This window comes from Metopolophium dirhodum, chromosome 5 (assembly GCF_019925205.1).
Source record: "Metopolophium dirhodum isolate CAU chromosome 5, ASM1992520v1, whole genome shotgun sequence".
Lineage (NCBI taxonomy): Eukaryota > Metazoa > Arthropoda > Insecta > Hemiptera > Aphididae > Metopolophium > Metopolophium dirhodum.
The window spans coordinates 8,042,415-8,068,572 of record NC_083564.1 but is presented as its reverse complement, the minus strand read 5'-3'; the positions used below and the strand labels follow the sequence as shown (position 1 = coordinate 8,068,572).

The 26,158-nt window shown below is 34.5% G+C and overlaps 1 protein-coding gene across 1 annotated transcript in view; it reads left to right on the top strand.

Annotated features, from left to right (window-relative positions):
- The first annotated feature begins 10,517 nt into the window (after positions 1–10,517).
- LOC132944405 (protein yippee-like 1) overlaps positions 10,518–26,158 on the top strand; it is a 49,107-nt gene continuing 33,466 nt past the window's right edge. Inside the window, exon 1 of the mRNA XM_061013725.1 lies at positions 10,518–10,806. The gene's annotated coding sequence lies outside the window, so the exon portion shown is untranslated. The remainder of the gene's footprint in view (positions 10,807–26,158) is intronic.

Here is a 26,158-nt window from a genome sequence, read left to right as displayed (position 1 = left end):
TATATATAATAGTACCTATGGTATTATGTGTAATATCCTAATATAATATTTACGCCGTGCAGGCAATATAATGTGTACAGGCCTTATTATATATTATCCTTTTCTCAACAAACTCTCGCGATAACTGTGCGCAGCTTTAATCTGAATAAAAACAGCATATATAATAGGTAATATATAGGTACCTACGATGGTCGTTGGTCCAACGATATTATAATATAATATAATATGCATGAAAACTCAATAGTTATATTATCGGTACAGCAGAATAGCAACAATATCCCTATGACCCTATATAGGTACAACACATAATATTTTACTGTCTCTAATCTCTCTCTCTCTCTATATATATATTTAGGTAATATGTCTACATAACATATATACCTGTACTGTATATTATAATATTATATTAGATGTACGTCATATATACGTGTCATAATACTTCGAAACACAATATTGTTATATTATTTTATATTATGCGTGCATAAATGTTTATATCACCTACGTACATGGATCATAATAATTCATTATTATATACTGTGCGTATGCGTAGTAATCTCGAAGCAAGCCATATTTTTTTCCTTAAGTATTGTGCTGGCTTGAATATTATTTTTCTGTGTACGTCTTATGTAATAATTTACCTAGGTACTCAATTATAGATTTATTTATAAATACTAGATTTATGATATTTTTATTATCTCAGGAGATATCACAATGGGTAAATATTCGCGGGACACCCTGTATATGCGTAGACTAATATTATTGTTAACTAATTGGGGGGGGGGGGGGGGAGAAGTGTGACACCTCTACCTCTATATTTTAGACACAATATATAGACCTAAACACGAAAACAAATTGTGGATGTTTAAGAAAATGTTTAATGTTTTATTATAATTTATTATAGAATTATTCTAAATAATTAATTACTTTAAATATTAGTACCTCCTATATTGTACCTAATAAAAATTATTTTTGTCATGTTTTTTTTTATTTCCTTTTTTGTTACTGTTTACATTATAATTATTGTACGCGTAAATGTGTTTATTTTAATTCATAATTTTGCTTATACTTGTATGACTTTCCATCTTTAAGACTAGCAACGCTTAAACGATTGAAATAAATCACAAAATCTGTTAATGAATATTCAATATAATATTAAGTATTTGTTCCATTATGATCGGAAAAAAATATTAATTTATTAAGTGCCTAATTATTGCCACGTCATCAAGTACATAATATTATATTGGTTATTCGGTTAACCGTTAAATTAATTACACTTTCAAGTAATTAATTATTAATTATTATAATATTATACATTTATACATTTATAGACGACGACGATTAAGTTAAACGTTCTATTAAATTATGTAAGCGCCTCTGCAAATGCAGTTAAAAATATCATCTTGGGTGAAATTAAATTAATCAAACGTAAAATTATTTTCGTCGAACCGTGTTCCTTCTACACGTTGGAATCGTGTTATATACTTATATACATTATACATATATATGGATTATGAAATTTGGCAATGGTACAAAATAAAAAAACTCCACCATGCTTATATACATATATATATATATATATATCAATTAACACGCATATATTAATATAATACAAAAAATCTAAAATAAACGTGTAAAAATCGAAACCTTCACCGTCGCCAGAATTTCGAAAATCGTCTGTTCTAAATGTGCATTTCATGGACAGCCTACCGTTGTGCTGTATAGGCAGATACATATATTATAGTGATATATAACTAAAATATCATTACGAATCGAATTCCAAAATAAGTGCACTATTCAGACCTATGTGCAGCCACGCCATGCAACACCTACCTATAGGCTCAGATTTTAGAAAGCTGGGTGATTGGATTTTGAGTATATTGAACATAAAATACATCATAATATTATACTTCATATCATATTATAAATCCGTGTTACAAGAGTGTTGGGGAATGGGGGTGACTTGCTTCGTAAGATTTTTTCGTATGGTATTATTATCCTCACGTTTTTCGCGGGTGTACCTATAATAGTCCAGTCGCGCAAAGTGGAAAAAATATCAAGAAAGACTAAGCCCCTCTGAGTATTTGTTCAAATAATAACACAACCTTTATAACGGATAACCTCATACAGGATTTCGAGAAGCTCTTCTATTACATTCCATATTCGTTGTAAGTGTAGAGCTTTTTACTCGTATTTATTTTTTTTATTTAATGTGCTTAACCCACTATCACCCATCCACTATAATACTTCAATACTCGCAGCACACTATTGCAATAAGACGAGTATCAAATAACCAAAAATATAACGTATACCCAAGTATAATATGTATACAGTGCTGAGTGCACATTTAAGTGCTTACATAAATTAAGTGTGCAAGTATATTATAATATTTTATGTACCAAATTCTTAGACAAGATACGTACAAATCACTAGGCACCCACGAACATTTTTCTGAAACTTTAATCATCTCGAGTCTCCCTCGCAGCGCTGCAGTGACGAACGTGAAATATCAAATACGCACTATACCAACATATTATTATTACGTAGGTATACCATAGGTCCTACCGAAGTACCGAATAATAAACATCGCGGTTACAGCGTGTGACAGGTCCATATAATGTGAATATGATACGATAGCTATATATAGTAATAAAACGGTATTTGGATTTTGTTTTTTAATTTTAGTTTTTTTTTTTTTTTTTTATATTCACGTATATATAGTTGACCACCGATTGCGATATCGAGTCTCGTCCACCGTTGCCAACAACTGTAAAATAATATATAATTCGTGTGCGTGCGTCTCCTTCAAGGTCACTCTCTCGGATGCTCACCGTAACGCTCACTACATTATAATATAACAACTACAGGTGCATGACCCTGGTACCACATTATTAGCGGCCGGGCCAAACGCAACACGACTTGGGCAACAACGCTGATGCACATAAATTATATTATGATTTATAATATTATTGTTATTATTATATTTACTAACGCGAAAATGCATATTATTGTAATTTAGCGTTACAACGTGGTTTTATCGAACGGGGAGAACACTAATTTTCTCGGTCGATTCTTGCGTTTCAAAAAAAACGTAAGGAAAAAAAATGTTCATAACATATTACCACTTTTCACCATAGAGCTTTTGAAATTTAAACGGCTATCATGTATAGTGCATCACATAATATTTTCTTTTTCTAATTTGCAAAGATAATTTTTATTTAATCATGTTTAATGTATGTTTATAGTTAATTATGTATTAGTATTCAACGTTTAAATGAGCCATGGTGTCACTTAGTCACTGGGTAGCGTAACGAAAGTTTGCTGGGGGTTAATGGCCATCACTCCAACTATATCATATCTCATGTCTATGCTACTAAACTTTTTTTTTTTAAAAATGTTTGCATGAGTTATTATATTATAATATTAAGTTTAACTAATTAATACAAAAACTGAAAACCACGGATTAGCTAGTATACGAACGCAGTCTTCTCAACTAGCGAGTGAATCATATCATTATTCATATTTGAGTATGTATTTAATACGTAGGTATTATAAACAATATTATGTTGTTTGTTTTGTTTATCGTATTCGTATATATTATACATATTTATTTTAATTCAATTCAATATACGCAGTAGAGAATATACATAGGTAGTCGTTAAAAAATCGTTATGATGGCACAAGTAGTATATTATAATATAGGAATTATTAGCCATTAGATGACGTTATATTATTATTACAAATCACGTTAATCGTTGTTGGTCTTTTTACTGTTAGATTTTCATATTGTTGTCGAAAAAATAAATGCAAATTTTAATATTATTGTAGGTACCTATATACGTACGTATACGTACTATGCATACATTTATTTTATATACGTCTAGATTCTAGACTCTATAATGTTATAATGTCTTCTTTCGGGAAATGGCAACCTACCAAATACCAAAAATGTCACCGTACAGCGTGCACGATGTTACAAAATGAAACTGTGTTGAATATTTTACGGCTGTTATTATTATTATATTCGTGGTTTCCTATTTTTTTTTCATTTTATACACATTCATACCCATATATTATACTTTATTGTGCGATTAAAAATAAAAAACCCATCGCAGTAGTCGATAAGTAGGTACCCACATAAAACTATTAAGTTCAAAAAACTATTTTTTAATACCGCATATATTAATAATTTATAGCACGTGGCGCGTAGTTTTTAACTAAATAATGATATGTAAACGCGCGAATTTACCCAAATATATATAATAATAACACCTATAATACACCGAACGTCAAAATAATATAAACAACATAATAATGTACTTTTTCTTTACTCGTGTGCTTGCACTGCAGTTACACATCAGTTTATGATAATGATTTGACATTTTGAAATCGCTAAATATTTTCGATTTCTAAAATAATAAAATAATGATAGAAGCATGAAGCCACGAAGCAACTGAAAGTGTATTGTATTCTTTGTTATCATCACGATACACAATAAGCACCTACCTGCAGGCTTTTAATGTAATACGATGGGCTGTGAACGTTGAATATTATTATTTTATGTTTTCACAGTCTCGTTGTTATTTAGGTTTGTGTTTTTCAGCGGGGAAATCATTTGCAAACGGCAAACTGTAAACTGCAGAGTACATTACTATATTTTTATACTGTATCGGTCGGTCATCTCCGTCATTGCAGCAGCACGTACGACTTTCATTAGTTTGATTTAGGTTAACAGATGTCATTTGAAAAATAAATTCAACTAAAAAAAAAAAACCGTTGTTAATAGCCAGACCATAGCAATTAATGAACCACAGTTTATTAATTTGCAAACGAATTGATATAATATATACTTTCGATGCGTTAAAAACCTCTGAACTGCAGTTCCAGCGACTGAGAAAGTCAATTTAGACTCGATTTCGTCTGATACCTAGTTAGATTATAATAATATGGCCCCTGCAGGTGTGTTACATGTAATGCCGTAATGTGCAAGTGTTACCTAGCTATATTATAACCTATGAGATCTATAATAGATCATATTATTATTATATATTATATGCCACAAATACGCACAAATAGATGATAATTACGAGTAGAAATAAGTATTACAAATCATAACTATTTTGTCCTATTAACTAATTTAAGTTATTAATAGTAAATATACTAGTCACTATTCAACATGGCTCAAACAATCCGACATATTATACAGGGTGATTCATCAAGCATGCTCACGCAAATTTTTTTTTATTAAATAGTGTGTGTATTAAAATTCTGATTATTGGAACTTTTGAGGAAGTTTGATTTATTTCGATTTAAAAAGTGTCCTGTGGTAATACGAATTTATTTTTATCAATTGAGAACCAACCTTTTTTACTGTTAATCATTAAACAGATGATACTTTGAAAATGTTGATGGATCTAAATCATATAGGTATCTCGTACCTAACCATATATGGATCTTGGGGCCGGATTGATTAGGTGAGCTACCGAGAAAATCTTAAAGTTTGGGCCGGTCGTGTGAGTGGGAGTGAAAATAAGTTCATGTTTAAAATACGATTGGCCACCTATAAGCTCGTAATAATTATAGACGTAATTTTGGGCCTCTGAATATGTAAATGGGCCGCTTAGAAGTGAAAATCTCGACGGGCCGATACATACTAATCCGGCCCTGAATTGGATCTAAGTATCTAACTATATCTTACGTTCTTACAAACCCATTACCATGGACTTATAAATTGTCCTTAGTGCACAAAGTAAAAGAACTCAAAAACTATTCTTTTGAATTCTGATTTATAGATACACTTTCAACAGAATAATCTAACCAACAATAATTCTAGACGTTGATTCTTATTTGAACAAATGAAATCGATATCTTTTACACTACTTATATATGATAATATAAATAATTTAATTATTTGAAAATATAGCTATTAAGTATTTTTTAAATTTTAAAGGTTTCAAAAATCCTAATTTGAAAAAGTTATCATTAAAAAGAGTGAGCATGCTTAATGATTCACTCTGTACATATATATATATAGGTTTAGCCTAACTTCAACCCAATATAATTTAATTACAATTTGTCCGGTGTAATTATTATTTAATCGTTCATTATTTTATAATTTTACATAATAATATAATATAGGCTCATAAACTAATATACACGCACGCGTGCACACTCACACACACACACACACACACACACACACACACACACACATATTATGCAATATCATAATGTACCATTTATATTGTGCAGCTGTATCCTGTATAAAATAATGAGAAATTAAGATAACTGTCATACTATACGAGTCTATAGAAGTCTTTATCATTGAATATCTGATTGTTGCTTGCTAATACAATTCCCGAGTCCTGACACACAACAGTTTCTGTTGAGGGTATAATATAGTATAAAATGCACAAAAACGGAATTTTAATTTTATCAATGTGGTCGGCAAAACTGCTGTCTCAACCACCATACAATATAACGGTATCAAAATATTATATCGATTAGGTAGCAGTTTATTTTCAATAGATTGACATTTTTTTCAACGAGCCATGCAAAATGTTGATGACTTTCATTATAACGTTCATTAAACTCGTGCGTTCGTTAAATTATTATTTTCAGTTCTAATGCCATCGTAAGACATAAATAATAATAAAACTAATAAGGCTACAAGTGGCAATTGTATTATATAATATTATAATGATCCTTTATAAATTATGCCGGTGAACGTTCTTATATTATAATATTATGTAAGTACTCGTATAAATGTATAATAATACAACTACGAGTGTGTTCCAGACCTTCTTTGTTATAGTTACAAGGGGACACCGACATGTTTTACTGTCTCCACGACGGGAAATGTAGAAAGAAAATCTTGCTAGTATTCCCATCATGGTCAGTGTTTTATAGCCTTATAAGCTATAAGATAAGACTATAAACGGTTATTATAAAATCTAAAAGTAAATAAATAATAATGACAGTATATTTTAATACATAACTATACAGGCTATACAGACTAGCCAGGCTAGCCAGTCTGCAATTTGAACTCGATATTTTAATTTTGAAACGAGGTACATCAAATTTTTAAATTTTTTTATTTTTGTTCTACTGCCACCCGATACTCTCTATTTCAACAAAACAAGACTTTTTTACTTTCTGACTGCAACTATAACATAAAAAATATAATAATAATAATAATAATAATAATTAATGTATTAATGTATTATAGATTAGGTATACTCGTAGAAGGTCACGCCCTTAACGCTTACACTCGCGGTTATAAATTAATTAATAAGCTTTAAAATTATTTTAAAATGTCCAAGCAGATTTTTTCTATAGAAAACGTATACGTGCGTAGGGTGCCGGCCTAATGTTACTTACAACTACTCACCTCATTAGGAAAACGGTTTTCTCATGAATAGAAGATTAATAAAAATAAAAAGTTCCAACAGGATTACGGAACTCCGGAGTATGTCCATTATATTATAAAAAAAACACAGGTGTAATTAATATATATATATATGTGCCACCACCTATAGGACCTGACCTCTCTAACTAAATTCGTCTCTGCTTAGCTAAGCGTATAGTGTGTATAATTATAACTGTTCAGGGTAATTTATTAAGCATGATTGCATAATTGTTAAGCTTAAATCATATAGCTGCATTCAATCGACTTCTGCAGATTTTTCAGAGTCCCTCACCCATTCCTGACGACTTGACCTATATCATTGACCGGTTCCTCATAGATTTAGACGCAGTTATTAATACGGGTACTTTTCTTCGACGAGCTATAAATTAATAAGCTATGATCGAACTGCAGGATAAAAATAATTCAGGGTTAAATAATAATAAATAGAGTATTATATTGCATTTGCGTACCTACACTATATTATATTATTACAATATTACCCGATACATGTTAAAGTGAGATTAATATTATAAGCGGAGTGCAATACGTCCGTATTATAAAAAATATATACTAAGAAAACTAGTTGTTTGTTTGAAAATTGTTAGGAAAAAAAAATTTCAAAACAGCTCGGTGGTAAAAATCAAATAAAAATCAAGCACATTACGCATACTTGTTCGCGGTTATATTATAATTCGTACGTATAATGAATTCGCAGTAATATTATATCATAATATCCAATGGTTGTGATGAATAGAAATTTCGAAGGGAAACTCGAGTTATGTTTTCCTATAATACTATATGCTGGCACCGCGATGAAAACCATTCCATTGACAAATACGTCACTGCAATGGCGTGCGGTACATAGGTACCTATATACATTGTACATCGTACTTAGACTCGACTCATTGTAGACAGAAGCGCTACAACAATACTCATCACGACTGTGAACCGCTCAGGTGCATACCCATATACAATGCATGTCGTATACATACATACATACATAAGGACACACGTATAATATTATATACTTCAGAGTGCAGGGGGACGACGTGACTGTTTATAGCCTTAGGGAATATATACATATTATAGTAATATGTATATGTACGTGTATGTATATAATACCTATGTATGTATATCAAGTATACAGTCGTATGCTCGCATAGGTCTATATACAGACACAAGTGTTGTTATTCGGCCATAATATTAAATATTATATATAATATTATAATGTAGTGCACAGTGTACCTATCTACTTTTGTTTTGTAACGTTTGGGAAAAAAAAACCAACGAAAACGTGACCCTATGCTCGCCGTTGTCTGTCGTGTAGGAACCTCGACAACCTTCTATACATATAGGTAAAATGGTATATATTATGTCACGACGAGCGAACAAGTCTTTTTTAATACGTGTGTGTATGTGTGTATATTCTTACTCTATGGCGTATACACTGCACTGCGCACGTGGCATCGTGAAATTCGATCTCAACGACATTAATCGAACCTATAGTATATTAGGTACTATAATATTATATTACTGTGATATAGGCACAAGTGCACAACTCATGCACAATTAGTGTGAAGTGGAGCGGACAACTATATCATTAAGACATTGTAACATCGGCTCACGACGACATTACCGATGTATTAATATAATATATACCTACACCACATTAATATATATTAAAAAATAATATAATATGCGTTTTTATACGACGGACACGAGTAATATCCAACACATTATCGCGTAGGTATTTAATAGTATTTCTCGCCAATTGACTCCGTCCGAGGCAGGATTTTACAGTAAGATCATCAATACACATAATAATATATATTATGCGGCTGCCATAAGTACCACGGTCCGAGTATGAAATTACCGTTTGGAAGACCACTCCCGTCGGGTCTTCTGTTGTAACGCGTATTCACACGGTCAAATAAAATACAGATTATGAATTTGGTAATATTTAGGGCCGTTTTAGGAATTTTGGAAGGTTACGGAAGCCATCAAAATACAATGTTGGCACATATTTCTCCGAAGAGGGTTGAGACAAAATCAAAAAATTAAATTAAAATCGATGAAACCTCATATTTTAATAAATTCCCCATCAAAAATAATGATTTAAAAATATGTAGTCTCTCGTCACCGTGGTCCGGTTAAGGTTTATGGCACGGGCCGCCATTCGGTAACTCCGGCCTGGTGCGTAGATGATCGCGGGCACATAATATTATTTCATCAAAAAGAAGAGGTATTATTTTTTTTGATAGTGGGTATACTATTGATGCCAGTCAGTAGGTATACCGGCGAATGTATAGGATACGCGTGGGTCACGTGCACTGTGCAGTATATATTTAGACGGTCATTAGCGGTAATCGTAATAACATGTGCAGAGATTGTACATTGTAATATTAATTTAGTTTATAGGCGCCTAATGCGTATATTATGTATATGCAGAACAACAGATTGTACGTTGATCGAAAAGTAGGTGACTCCTGGAACACCAAAAGCCAAGCGCCTCGCAGGTATGCCTAATTGATTGCTCGTCGGGGTGGTGCTGGTGGCGCGGGTGTGTCGGAATGAATTTTTTTTCCATAATCATAATAATATTATCATCGTGACACAGATTTAACAACAATAATAATAATAATAATAATAATAATAATAATAGCAATAACGATTGCGCGCGTGTGCCGTATGTTTACGAACGGCGCAATAATTCGACTTGGTCGGCGGTGACCGCGCGAGTGGGGGGGCATAATCGATAGGTAGGCGGTGGTGGAGGGGTGGCGAGGGGAAAGTAGTTCTCACTCACACGCACAATCGATTGTCGGTGGAGCGGCGGCGGGGTGGCGGTGGAGTGCTCACTGCTCAGCTGCGGCGGCGGCCAGCGGCAACAGCAGCAGCAGGTCATCCTCCTCTCACGGCGGCGGCGGCGGCGGCGGTTGTTGTTTACGTTTCGCGACACCCGTGTACGTACGTACGTCGACGGCACTGCGCAAGCGCTAGCCGAACGCCCGCGCCGCGCCGCACTGTAGCGTCGCGCTCCCCCCACCCCCCGCCGCTCCACGCACAGTATCACACGCCGCCGCCGTCGCTCGGAGAGGATTTCCCATTGTGGCGCGCGTGTTGTTTTGTGTTCATTCGTCAGCTGTTCGCCGCACTAGACGAGCGCACTTCGCTGCGGTCCGCTTTGTTGTCCACACGCACGTATCTGTGCCGAGCGTTTTTCCGTTTCCTGTCACGTCGTCATCGTCGTTTCCCCGTCGAGTCTCCGACACCGACAGCGAGTCGACTACGTCGTGGTCATAGCTACCTCCGACAACGCCGTTACACTGTCCGCCGCCGACGCCGTTGTCGCAGCGATTTGCCGACAGACGACACAGCAGCCGCCGTCGTCGTCCGCGCAGGTAATAACCGTCTCTCCTATAAGATTATAAGCTCGTCCTGGACGACGATCAGGTCGAGTCCGAGTGGCGCACCGAGAGCGCCCGCAAAACAAAATCCCACTTGGGGCAACACTCCAAGAATCCCATTTCCAAATCAGTGCCTCCTAAATTATTACCTATTTTTTTTTTAGAAAACTCCAAGACGCATCTTGCAGTGTTCAAATTATATGGCATACTATAATATACCCTACCTCATTATTGACACTTCTAGAGTAATATTATTGTATAGGTTATAACAGAAATCAGATAATATGCCATAATAATATAGTATGCATACTATATTAAATTACAGACCTGTAGTTAACAAAATCCCTTTTTTTGCGGAGGGGCAATGGCCCCGTAAGCCCCCACACCCTGTCGGAGCCCTCGCCAATGTATCCTTATTTCAGGCACCTACTAATTAGACAGTGTTAGTACGATAGCATTAAAATATTGTTATTAAACACGCCAAGTTTAGAATTAAATACCGGGCCTAGGTGTTTTTTTTTTTATTTGATTTTGCAGGTAGAGTTTTGAATTTCGGAAACGTTCATCCCTTGCGCCGACCGTAATCGAATTACAGATTGCACCCCTGTTGTATACATCTGTGGCTCCGCGGTATTGCGTAGTTTACAATGTTTTTTGCCGCCACCACCGCTTCGTGCGCACGTGCGATTTACTCGCGCACGTAGGGGAAGGATAATGTTGCACAATGATTTTTTTCTCTCCTGCGACATCCTGTACACCGCGATAAGGGATCTAGCACGTAATCCGTGTCGACGATCGTCGTGATTTTGTTTGGGTTAGGTTATGTTAGGTCGTATTATAATGTCCCGTTTCTAGCTCGTAAATAATATTATATTATTGTGTTTTCAAATCGTCAGTTTGGGGGCAGTGGGCTAATATCACCTATAGGTGGTACCTATACTGGTATACCAGTTATTAACAGTTATAATAATGATATTATTATCTTTGTTGCTCTCGAGTCGCGTCGATCGTCGAGACGTTTATCACGACCTAAAATACTGCTACATTGTGCTCTTTCCATATAAAATTGTATTACATCGTATGCCTACGCGTACATCATAATATAATATAGAAGCCGTACACAGTTGAAATACACTTTCCCAAACACTTTTCGCGTTTATCGATTTGTCGCCCATAATAATAATTATAATGTACATTGTATTTGTGTTTACAAATCGCTCAATCGATTATTATAATATTGCTACTGATTTTTTTTTTTTAATTTTAATATAATACATTGCCACAATATACGAGAATCAAAATTGTTAATAATTTAATAGTAGAAACGGATTTCAGCGAAAACGAATATATATATATATAGTGGTCCACATTATATTTCAAAAGATTGCTGCACGAGTGAAATTATATTTTGCATACTTTTTTCCCCAACTATTCGTCGTATACACGCAAACGCTTTATAATTACCTACACATCGACACATTAATTTCATAATTTATAATGTGTTGTGTGTACATAAAACATGAACTCGTAATAATAGTAATGATTGTAATTACTAACTCGTATGTTTTTAATTTTACCTGCGCATTTTTGTCTTTGACAGAACTTATCAAACTTTATTTACGGTTATCCGCGTATTCAAAGTGAATAAGTTTCCAATATTATATTACAAAAACTTCATACAGTATAATAATATACTATTATTGCCTATACATTCAAGTATTTAATTACATAATATGAAAATAATCGTATAGTAGGTACCTACAAACTTTTCCCCCGATTTACGACTGTAAAAACTAAAAACAGTTTCTTAAACAATAATAATATTTTCTTTTTCTTTAAACACGAATATAATATAATATGTGTACACGAAGGTAGGGGGTACCTATCCCGGGTGGTACCAGCTGTACTGGCTGCAGTGGTACATTTGAATTAAACAACCCATTCTGTACCTCTTATACGTGTACGAAAGAACATAGGTACAACTATCCTGCAGCGAAATTACAGTTAGGTATAGGTAGGTGCCTTGTTTTACAACTAGTAAGATATATATTTCCATTACTTACGCGTTCGACGACCGGGATAAAGTCGTGTGTCTCGATAACGTATTATTGTACGAAATGTGTTTAGGTTTCGTACAAATGGGGTAGACATAATAATATATAATATGTATAAAGCATTAATATAAATTATTGTCTTAACATCACTGGCTGCATTTTAAATGACGTATTCTCCGTTGTTTTCCGACAAGATTAATTACTATAATTATACAAGGTGATCCATTTGAGTGCCTTCCACTCTTCCATCATTATTTCGAAAAATTTTGACTTATTTAAAATATTTTAATTTTGTTATAAACTTTTGTTTTTTTCATACATCGTTACAAACAAACATTTTTTTTCAAAAAAAACTATTCATTTTTTTTTTTTTAAATAATATTTTACACGACGACATCAAATTAATATTTGATAAAAACACATTTTCAAAAGTCAATACTTTTCGTAATAACGATGAGTATTGACGCTTAAATGGATTATCTTGTAGTTTGTACTATATACGTCATACCAATTAAAGAATAATGGGTTTTTTCGGATAACAATATTTGAACTGTATCCATTTGACAGTGTGATTACCTATATTATATTATATAGCTGCGGTTATATAGTATTCTACGTACACGTTGGTGCTACCGTTTTTCTACATCTGCATTCATTTCTCAATGCATACAGTCTATGCCACGACGTGCAGACTTCCGTCATCTGGAATTAATTTTGTATAAAAAAAAAGTGGGTCATTTCGAGAGGGTAAGCATCACGGGCACCTATAACAACAGTCGTCTATACTTCGTCCGACCTAGTTTGTGACCCCCCGACGGGGGGGAACTTTACACATACTATACAGCATATATACCTACGCGACGTATAAGCCGTGTAAAATGTATAGGTACGCGTTATGGGTACTACTACCATGGTCCTTGAGTCCTCCTCTGGGTACAATATAATAATCTGATGATGTCTACAATATTGTTTATAGGTAGGTTTTTTTCTTTTCATTTTCGGTGGTCCATCGCGTTTCTCGATAACAACTCGTTTTGAAGCGGCGTACCTATACCAGTCGTATACGCCGCTGCACGTCCCATGTATATATGTATACTGTCGAGTCGCACGAGATCGACCGGTTCTCCGTGCAGACGTCGTGACCCTTCTACGTTATAAATTATTATGTACATGATATGCCAGAAACGAGGGCTTTCGCTTGGGATATTCTGCTTTTGTTAATCCGTGTTAAAAAATATATAATAATATGGGGGCACCTTCATACAACTGCGGTAATATTGTGGTATAGAGGTAGGCGCGCACGCAGGTTATCGCGCGAAGGCCAAAGAGTATATAGGTACGCGCTATGTTATAATATTAGTATTTCGTTCTCCAAAGCATCCGCTGTTGTTTTTCTGTCACGTACTTAACTACCTGTATTTGCGATTTATCGCCCACGACGGAAACGTCGATATTTGACGCGGTTCCCCGAGCTGCCCAAATAATTGGTATAACTTCAGTGACTGTGTGCTCTCCCTAAATTTGTCCGTTTGATATAACGAATATTTTCAACAAATTTGGGGTTTTTGACGTCTTTAAATATGTACTATACATATACTTAAGGACCATATCGTTCAAATCGTTATGAATGTATTTATGCGATTTGAGGAGCGCGTAGGTACTGCAGCGAGGGGAAACATTCTTTTTCTTCTTCTAATGATAACCGCCTTTGATTTTTGTTATAAATTGTTAAGCAAACGATTTTCAATCTCCCAGCAGCAGCGGTTTATTGTTTACTGATAACTTACGTACACTTGCTATGCTTTGAGTCTTACAACAGTAAAATTATAATATTTTGTATCGAGCTTACAACGTGTTATTGTTGTGAACTTTTAAACAAACGATTAAAAACCCATTAATATTACCGTGCAGTATGACGTGCATGCGTAGCCTAAACAGGCCATGATGTAGGCACTTAAAATAATATCAATGTAGGTATCTTACATTATAGTAAAAATGTATATAAAATTACATAATATTTATTAAAACTACAAGAAATCATAATAATAGAATATGGTTATAATATATAATATATATATATTGTAACCATTTTGTTCTTAAATCGATTTCTAATGGTAATTATTGTCGATATAGTAATAAAAAAAAAGCCATAAATCATTTTAATAGATTATTTTTTTTTAATTAAATGAAACATTTTTGTTTTGTTCTGTTTCTGAGTTAATATCATTTCGACGATGTAAAAAAAACAAACCATATCTATATTGTGGTGTTTTTTTTTTTTATATAACGACTATATCCGCGTGTTTGTTACTACACGGTATTTTGTGTATAATTAAGGTTAAAATCGTGATGTTATTATATATTTTAACAGGTGAGTACCTAAATAATTCAAATATGGAAAACTGTATTCTGTTGTAACATATAACTACGATAGCTACGGTAGATAGTTTCCAAGAAATGTAGATACCTATGCATTTATATAAATTATTATTATGTAGCACTCGAAGGCGCCACGAAAATAAAATACGTAGAACCTTAATTCGACAGTTCTACGAACAGCGTGTCAAACATTTAACATTTATTTGTTGTCAATTGTGACATTAATCTCAAGTCTTAACTGTAAGTCATAAATCGTAATTATCCATGTTATTATTTTTATAATCTAATATAATAAAATATTATAATATAAAATACAAATTACCAGAGTAATTATTGGTATAAATTAATGGATACATAATATAACTATCTGTATTTTAAAACACGTGTATATATTGTATCACAGCTTCAACAGTGGCCGTATACCAAGAATTATTCTGAGTATTTAATTGGGTAATTATTAGGCGTTTAAGCTGTATAATATAAATTAGAATCATATATCTAAAAAATAGAGTCAATTTGACAAACGCAATTTATTAGTTTAACCTTCTCTTATCGGTCATATAATACGGTTTTTCTTTTAATTATCACAAGATTTTTTTTTTTTTCTCAACGCGTTTTAAAAATTTACTTGCATTTATCCACTTTAATATTTGATGTTTCATAACTTCTTTCCAAAAGTTTCGTTTACCGTATAATCCGTTATATAATATATCTTTACAAAGTTTGTCTGAATGTCAAAACTTTGACGGCTGCAGGACCCTGTTGAAAAGTATCTCGGTTCGTTCTGACATGTCAAAAATAATAAAATATTTATAGATGGAGGTACACGTGCGTTGTATTACTGTACGAAATTGATTACGTAGGTACCGAAATATTATTATACATATAAAAACACCTACACAGTGGCTTACAATAGTGTAGTTACCCTTCACAGTTCATTATTGAAAATACAACCAATAGGTATTTATTTTTGGTCTAATGAATCCCTACGATATTATTTTCGTGGGCCGAAGAATAATCGAAGGGTCGGCAAGCGAACAATAATTTGCGCGTGCATAGAGCTGTAAAAAATTTCCGATTCCTCGAAGCTTTCGGGTATTATAATATTATGTTGGCCGTGTTTTTATTGGCAGTCCCGCAACTATAAATATTGCACACCACAGTCACTCAAGTACTCAATATTCATTGTTGTCCGCCTTTTGTTAGTATAGTCACACCAATACACACACACGCGCGCGCGCCATTGAACCTTGATAATGAAATTATAATGAAATATCGAATTGTATACAAGTGGTACGTATGCATAACAATATTGCTGCATTTGAACGTTATTTTGACCATGAAGAAAATTGTTGACCATCGTGCACTACATTTTCGTGCGGACGACGACGGCGGCGGCGGTAATATTATTTTTCTTTTCCTCTGCGTCGAATAAAAGCTAATAATAATCTTTTTTTTTCGAGGGGCGTATTCGTTCGGCAACGATGGACTGTCCACATATTTTAATTTGCACTCGCACTCGAGCCGCGCGCTTACATATTTTATATTCCGAGACATATATAATATGCAATATTCGCCAATCTTCAGCTGTCAGAGTTATACAATATAATATTTTATTTATATACGCGTACGTACGTCGTATTTCGGTGTGCGTTTTTTTTCCAAGTGCTTTTAAATATTCATATTTTTTTTTTTACATATATATATAGCACTGGCCGTGTGTTGAAAACGGCCTTTGTGCGCCGTCGACTTGACACATTTTAAAATTATGTAACTGTATATAGGAGGTACCTATGTTGTACGTATGCGTATATACAAGTATCGGGTCTATACATATTATACGCTTGTAAAATCTGAAACTCGAGAATAATTAAAAAGAAAAAAGTTGTTAAAGTGGTTCAGTGGTTGGGATCGTTATTCGCACAAAAGTCCCATCAAAATAATAATATGTAAGAATCCGTTCAACTACAGCTGCAGCAGTGCATACAATACGACGTTCAAACTGTTCAAAGATTGTTTAACGTTTTCATTTCCGCGCTGTACAGAAAAAAAACTACTTACACGCAAAACACTTTTTTCATTCGTCCACGACGTTAAGATATATGAAAACGTTTTCAGAGACCTCATTGTCCCGTTTTGGAAAAGTGTGCAGGCGACATCTTTTTTTATTTTATTGAGAATAAAGGCTTCAACAGCTAGGTCATTAGCCTGTTAGTAGTTGTGGTTACATCATTATTAATGGATAATTAAGATTACATAATTATGGGATAAATGGTTTTTACAGTAGTAAATATTTTGTTAGTTATGTAGTTTTATCTTAATATTAAGTTTTTTTGTCGATTCCGATGGATTTGAAGAAGCTATGGATCAAGTGCGTGTTGTGTTCTCACATCGATGAAGGTTGGTTGAGGATGTTTCTTGCGTTGACATATAGCGGGCATTCTAAGACTACGTTTTTCGGTGTTAGTGCGGTTCGTTGCATTGGCTACAGAGAGGTTGTTCTTCGTGTTTTATGATATGTATGTGGGTGAGGTTGGTATGACCGATTCTTGTTCTGGTATTGATAATTTCGGAACGTCTAGAGGCATTGGGCTGAGTATACCATTTAGTGATTATCTTTTTAACATATTGGTAGTGTGTATACATCTTTTTACGTCATGGTATATGGAAGAATAGCAATGATTGAGGATGAGGTCGAGGTGATTGCATCGTTTGCCAGTATATCCACTTTGACATTTCCAGGGATGCCCGTATGTGAGGTAACCCACATGAATTCGATTGCTTTGTGGGTCGATGCGTGATGGTGCTATGGATTTGGTAAATTATCTCGTTAGAGGAGTTCGGTGCTTCGATGGCTAGAAGGGCGCTTAGGGAGTCACTGATTATTAAAATTTTATTTGAGAATGTTGACTTTCCGAATATTAAAGCTTCTTTAATAGCTTGGGTTTCCGCTGTGAATATGGTGGCTTCAGGGATTGGGTATATTATAATACTGCTCATTAACGTTCGATCAAATCATTAAACTCTGTTTCCATTAGATATACAATACATTGTATTAAGCACCTATGTATTTGTTATAATTTGTATTCATAAAATGAACAAATGTACGTTTTAGTTTACAAAATGCAATAGTATTATATGAAATCGGATGATCTGCACATATAATATATAAATAAATAAATCTATGATATACGTTAATATTGTTATCATTATACATCAGGAATAATATATACATAGTAATGTTGTAAGATAAACAGACTGACATAAAAATAATATATTAATTGCAATTATATGTAGAGAGAAATTTTGGTGGGGCTATACTATACACATATAGTATCTGATCGATGGTAATTATACCACTGCAGTCTTAAAGATATATTATATCATTAATTTAGAAAATATTGAAAATCCTGCAAATGGGGTTAATATACATACACACAATTTAACGCTTAGGGTCAGTATTAAAATTTAAGATCTTAAAAAGACACGGAACTAATGAAAATCTATTAGCACGCCATTTCAACGAATACGTTATTATTCGATAAAAAGCAACCACTCAAAAAATTCCAACAATTTGTTCACACATTTTTTGGAAGATGTAAAAAAAGTTTAGACCCACGTACCTATTATATAATTTAAAATTATATCTTTATTTTATTTATTTTTTGGTACGATAGTTTTTAATAATAATTTTTTTTTCAATATTACTTACATTTGAAAACGGCATAGGTACTATATAATATACCTATATTGTATTTTATTTCCCATATTAATTAAATTTTTTTCCGATAGGTCACACACACTAAAACTAAAAATGACCGGCAAGTCACAACATTATGCTAAGCGAATTCCATATATTGTGAGTGGCATTCGTTGTATATAGTTTATGTGGTATAATAATATTATGTCGCATGTGATCGTTTGTTGAGAAGTGTACCACGGTGGTATTGCTGCGCGGTCCGCCTATAGTGGCGCTGAACAAGTGGTTTACAGGTCTGGTAGACCTGACCAAATATTAAGGGTTGTTGGGTGGTGTTAGAGAATTTTAAGAGGGTGCTATCACTATATGATTATAATATTATTGAAGTATTGGTAGTGTGTTTCCAAACATGTTTGTTGTATTGAAAATTTGAGTAACCTTTCCTGTATCAAGTGTCTCAACTCAACGATAATTTTCAAATCACACGATTAACTAGTTAACTACTCCCGTGTTTTTTTTATGCGTCATTCACTCGCTCGGGGTAAACATTTTGCCCGTTGTTTTTTTCAACTGCCTAAAATACATTTTAAAAAAAAATTAGGGCTTGTGAGAGCAAAGTATTGTAGTGATTTAACGGGGGCGGTGCAACATTTTTGAGTGTTGACCTGTTCACAATGAGTGCTACTCAAGTGCCAGTAAATAAATAAATATATAACCGAGTTTGCACACCTCATGATATTAAAAAAAAAACGATATCTCATTGATAACGATATTGCGAATTCCGCGTAATTATAATAATAACGATAATCGACGTCGCGGTGTATATGCTGAGGGGGAGCTCTCGAACCGGAGGACGCCGTTGCTGCGTCGGATATATCGTCCAACGTTAAATTATGTTTATAATTATGTATCATTGTACACCGTTGTCTCGTGGTATACCGTTGTACGCGAAATGCCGAAATCCGTCGTATACGTTACTCATCACAACATAATCATATAATTATAATCTCTACACCATCATAGTATTTCGTTTGGTCGCACAATATATGCATATAATACGAAAACTCTCACGACCGGTCGTCTCGTTTCCGGCCGCGATGTGCATAAAAAATAAAATATTATTATCACGGTCGTCGTCGCGGTCGTCGTTTGCCCGAGAAAATCCGTTGGCAGCGGCGGCGCGCGCGTCTGTATTTCATATGTATTATACATTAATATATTATTATTAAATACAACGCGATTTCCCCTACCGCCGCCCGAGTCGCAGGCGTACCTGGAGAGGGCATTGACAGCCGCCGCCGTCCGTCGCCGCCACAGTCCAGCGAAAAAATATAAAACAAGCGGCGGCGGCGGCGGCGGCGCGCAATACCGCTGCTTTGTGCGGTCGACGCCACCGCCGGACGTCGGTCGGCGGGGAGGTCACGTGAGGTTATTTTTTCCGAACCGTTTGAGTTTTTCTCGGTTTTTCTTGCCAGAAATCCAACCTAAGCGACAAACATTTACCTATTTAAAAGCTAAAAATATATATATACTACCATACATTCTCCCCCCCGGAAAAACGAAGAAAATCACTCAGCGACCACTGTCGTGCAGTTATTATAGGTATTTGTGTGTGGCCACTATATTATCGTGCCGTAATAGGTGTATTTGTCTATGCGTTGCCCGTCGTGTGCGGATCGCGATGTGTTTTCTCCGGTAATATACCTACTCGAATACCGTTGTTGTGTAACTATTATTACTAATTGTGTGTGAATTTTTTTTTTTTAACTTTTCCTGTCCGCATTAGGTACCGTTTGCACTCGTACATACGTAATATACCTTAGTAGGTATACTTCACGAGAGTTAATTCACTTTTGAAAACGCGTATGAAATACATTAAAACGCCGTTGCGTATACAATGGCACGACCGAAGGCCACTCTTCTAAATAATTGTAAAAGAATAATTAAAATAAATATAGAACTTGTGCTATAATATTATATTATATTATTATACTATATTTCGATTTGTGTTCGCTTGGTATACTACTTTCAATAATTAACTTCACATGCGTCATATTATAATAATATATTACGCGTCTCTACCAACACCAGAAATATCGTGTGTTCGCGTAAAAACCATTGCAATACAGTACAACAATAATATTATAATAGGGGGGACGAGGTGGCCGAGTGGTCTAACGCGACGGATTCGGCACAGCCGGTCCGAGTTCGATCCTCGACCACTGGGCGGCATTTTTCTCCGTGCAAGTCACGGTGTCCGGAGAACAAGTGCCGCCATCCCCCCACCCCGGGGCACGGCAGAAACCTACGGGTGCCCCATTAGAAATTCTGCCAAACACAACACACACGTGTACCAACCTACCCAATATAAAACCTACCAAACCTACCCAATATAAAACCTACAGTGCCCTCCCCACACCCAATGGCCTATGTTGCCGCGGGTTACCCAATAAAAAAAAAAAAAAAAAAAAAAAAAAAAAAAATATTATAATATTCGTATTATATTATATTATTTTGTGTTTTTGTTCCGACTTCGAGCATCACAAACACAATATTATTCACGATACGAGCAGTGTCGATGAACGCTTCGACCCATTATAATATCTTCTTTCCGCGGTTTATTGGAATATAATTCGTCGAATTTCAAATTATTGATCACTAATTATTACTCACTATAGTGTTTTGTTTACTTTTGTTTGCATATTATAATCTACCATACACGTAGTTAACAAAAAATCGTTATAATTTATATTACTGCACTGTGATTATAACTTATATCAAGTCACAATAAAATATACATTAATCAGCGAACAATTAACTCGGTTTATAATTATATTATTTTAACGATTATCTCGAGTTGTTTTATCGTTTAACTACACGTTCGTATTTCATAATACCGACGGTATTCAATAATGTTGTTCTAAACCAGCCGACGTGAACTAAGTAGTAGCGATTAATGTCCTCTATAGGATTATGTTGTTAACTGCTGTTTACATAGACTCGAATGTTATAGTATATTAGTTTATAGTAAGTTACTATTATAATAAACAATTAATTACACGCTATTATTTATTTTTTTGTCTTAAACTCGCAATCGTAAATATTGCACGATTGTCAAATACATAGTTATAGGACGAGATCATTCCCTGCCGACATAGACAAACACATTGACGTAGTTTCTAAAAAATACATACAAATGTTTAGCTCTTTAATAATCACAAGTGATGTATGATGCACGCGTGAATAATATTTGAACAGTATAATATTAATACGTTTAATCTATATATAATATTTGCCCACCGTAGTAACATTCAGTGTATAGGTAATCGATTTTATGAAAATAAAACACAATTACTATAATACATAATACGAAATCAATAACTTGTTATTGGTTTTTAAAATGCTTATGGTGTGCTTATGCTTATGGCAAACACAAATTTAACATTTATTTTGATTCAAATACAAACAGTATGGATAGTATGATGTTTAACGGCCTAATAGTAATAGTTGTGCTCGAATACACAAACAAACACCATGCACCTTGAAGTTTTCTGCGTGTTATTTCTAAAATATTGAAAAACAGCCGTCGGCGTATCTCTACTATAATGTAGTTATTATGAATTTATAGCTTTGAGTATTCGAATTAACATTCGGAACCGGCCGGACTCTGAGTGTATTGCGAAACGTCTCTGGCGCCTGTGTTGTCGTCGTAGCTACCGGCCCACCCATTCGAATGACACGATTTAAAATTTCCCGAAAAATAATAATAATATTTTACCCGTTTACCCGTTCGTATGTAATATAGAGTTCGCCGTAAATTATGACGAATCTCCTCCTTTGAATGTTTTGTACACTATTATTGTACTTGCAGTGCAGTTTAACGAAGAAACAATGCCAAACAATATATGCAATAATAATATTGGTCTAACTCTGCGTGTACATATTATATATAGGTACAAACGCGTATTACTACTTCGTATAAATTATTATTTATAAAGAATAATATCAATACCCGACAATAATAGTAATAGAACGATAGCTTCTATCAGATGACCTTTATTTGGTGGCACATGACAGTTTTCGGTGCACTGCTGCACATGCCGTCTCGATATATAATCGTAATAATATATTCATACGTATTATATTACTATAATATATACATATATATTATATGTATGCGTGTGCATTATATTAAATTATTTCCGCTGTGCACGTTCCGACAAAAACATATCATATATAATATATCACACACGCAGACTTGGGTAAAATACTTTCAAAAAGTATTTGGAATAAATACTCGAATACTTATCCAAATACTTTTAAAATATACGTTTTTTGTTTTAAATACTAAACCAACGGTAGGTACTTTTCTTCGGTTAAATTTGGAAACTAGCGCCACCGCATTATTATATTATATAATGGTTCTTAAATATAATGTATAATTTAAGTTGTCGATACTCGATGTAAAATGTGTATGTAGTATTGCAAAAATAACCACCAGAAAAACAAGGAAAACAATTGGGTATTGTAAATATATTAAGTTTTTGGGAAAAGTGTTTAAAAGTTATTCTGAATACTGCCCAAGACTGCATACGCGAAAGAAGTTCGACTTTCGACCGCGCGTAACGCACCCACAATACAATATTGTGTATTGTATGTTGTAGAGGTGCCGTCGTCAGTCGTCACGGTAACGATGAACATTCACGTAATATTATCTTTAAGAAACGGAGAATTTAAACGCTATAAAGGTATTATATTATTATCGTTTGCTATATAATGGTATGCTATCGATGTACAACCATATGGTATAACGACAGTATAACGATGTTATAATTTACAACGTTATTATTGCGGTTTAATTAGGTGTGTGATGGATATAATGTAATATATTAATATTTTATATTTTCTTCGGCACTAACCGACGCCGGCGAACACCTTGGATTTCGTTTCGCCGAAAGTCCCACGCAATATATTTTATCATCTCTGCGACTTTGCGGTATAATATTATACTAACCGATATTATATTGTACATACTATGCGGCGTTTGCGCAGTTTTCCGCGCGTGTTCCGAGCGGGAAGCGAAAACGCCGATTTGTACCGGTAAGTCCACAACGGCTGCTGTTGGGCTCCCGATTTCGTATCCGTTCGGGACGCCGTTTCCGAAATTAGGCGCACTTACATATTACGATTATCTGCTCTTTTGTACGATCGTATTGTATGATATATTCATTATACGAATGCTGCATACTACAATGTCACCACATCGAATAGTGCTGCAGCTGCGGGATGGTGATTGGAGGGGGTGAGAGGTAAGTCATCGCATCTCGCCCCTCCCCGCCCGCCGTGCTCCTAAGTATTGTCATAACCGCGCGCGCGCGACATGCCTCACTGAAATCGTTCTTTTTACACGGTTAAAATAATTTGAATTCGAAATTTTACGACATGAACCACCGGTTCGGAGGGAGGGGGGAGGGGGGGAGGCCGACATCGCAAACGGTTTCGGCTACGGCGACAAAGAGACACACTTGTTCGTCGTCGTCACTCGTCGTATTGGTTTCCTTTACAAAATGTTCCTAATGATGTGCGCGGCCCGTTTGTGGTAAATGGTTTTCGTCATTTCCGTAGTTCCGTCTCGGCCGTGGCCGGGAAACAACAACACTGCAGCGGAATGCAGTAATGCCGTGTATATAAATACATAATATAAGCGTATATACAGGGGGTAACAGGAAGACCTGGCAGATGAAATAACTTTTGTTCTAATAAATATTTAAGACATTTTTTTTTATATATATTATATATTAATTATAGTCACTTGCGCTATATAGGTACGTATAGTATATAAAAAAAATATTTTTATTTTTGAATACTATAGAAGTACTGGAAAAATTCAAAATAGTAAATTTGTAAATCTGATTATAAGAACAATTTTGATGGTAAAACATTTATCTAAGTAAAGTAGTTTATTTTTTAGAATTTTTAAAATATCAATATTTCTTTGAGTAAATTAATTTAGAACGTATAAGCTTATTAGTATAGTCATTCATAATAACTTTTTTCAACGCATTAGTTTTGGGAATTTCCCAACATATAAGTAAATCTCTTAAATTATTTATTAACCATATGAATTTCACAATTTTTATCATAGGTTTAAGTAGCATCATTTGTTTTTTTTTTGTTATGTCTTCTGTTACACTTAGTGTATATATTTATTTATTTTAACTGTCATAGCTGACGATCTATGGGTTCTGTTTTTTATACAATAAACATATTCTTTGTTCGTTTAATAAAAGACACTTTCATCTATCCAATATTACTATGAAGTATATACTAAGTCGCGGCACCATTTTCTTTCGCGACGATGGGGAAGGTTTTCAGACATTTAGTCCTAGCTGCTAACTGCAAACCTACACATTTGGATTTCGGTGATTTATGAGCTGGAGTGAAGATTGGTAGAGACGATATAGGTATCATATGTATAAATATCAACCTCCATATGCATCATATTGTTAAAATGTCGAATGATGTCAACATTAGCCAATGTGCGCATTTTGCATATTCATAAAAACTATATATTATCCAATTGCGTTAACATTAACTACCTGTAACATATTATATTCGAGAGTGAACTCAACTGCAGCTGCAGTGTGATGGATGGCTGGTTTCCTCGTAAACATCATGCACGGTCGATAAAAAATAATCGCAAGCCTGCAGGAAAGTCGAGTCGATTTTTCTCACGAGGTCCATGCGTTAATTGTAGTGTACCTACATATAACTATTTCAAAACGTGCGGATTTCTGCAAACTCCGTTCTTTACATCTATTGCAGGCGCATGCAGCAGGATATATATAATATATAAAAAATAAACCCACGAATCGCGTGAAAACGGTAGTCGATGCCCGTCGACTCGTTCACCACCTCCGTGTCGGTAATAATACTCGATACCTACCTACCTACATTGTATCACAAAGAAATCTCACGTTGCATAATTTACATACCCCGCACCGGCCACCGCCACCATATATAATAACATGATAATTGCACGCAGAACGCTGCACACCGTCTGCAGTTTGTCGACCGACGAAACGCAGGTGGTGGCAAATGGCATTAGCTGTCTCGTCCGATGACACCGTCATAATATAGTCCGTCGTCTGTCCGCAAATTATATTGTATAGTGTAACCTGCTGCAAGCTCGTGTCAAAATATTTTATATTAT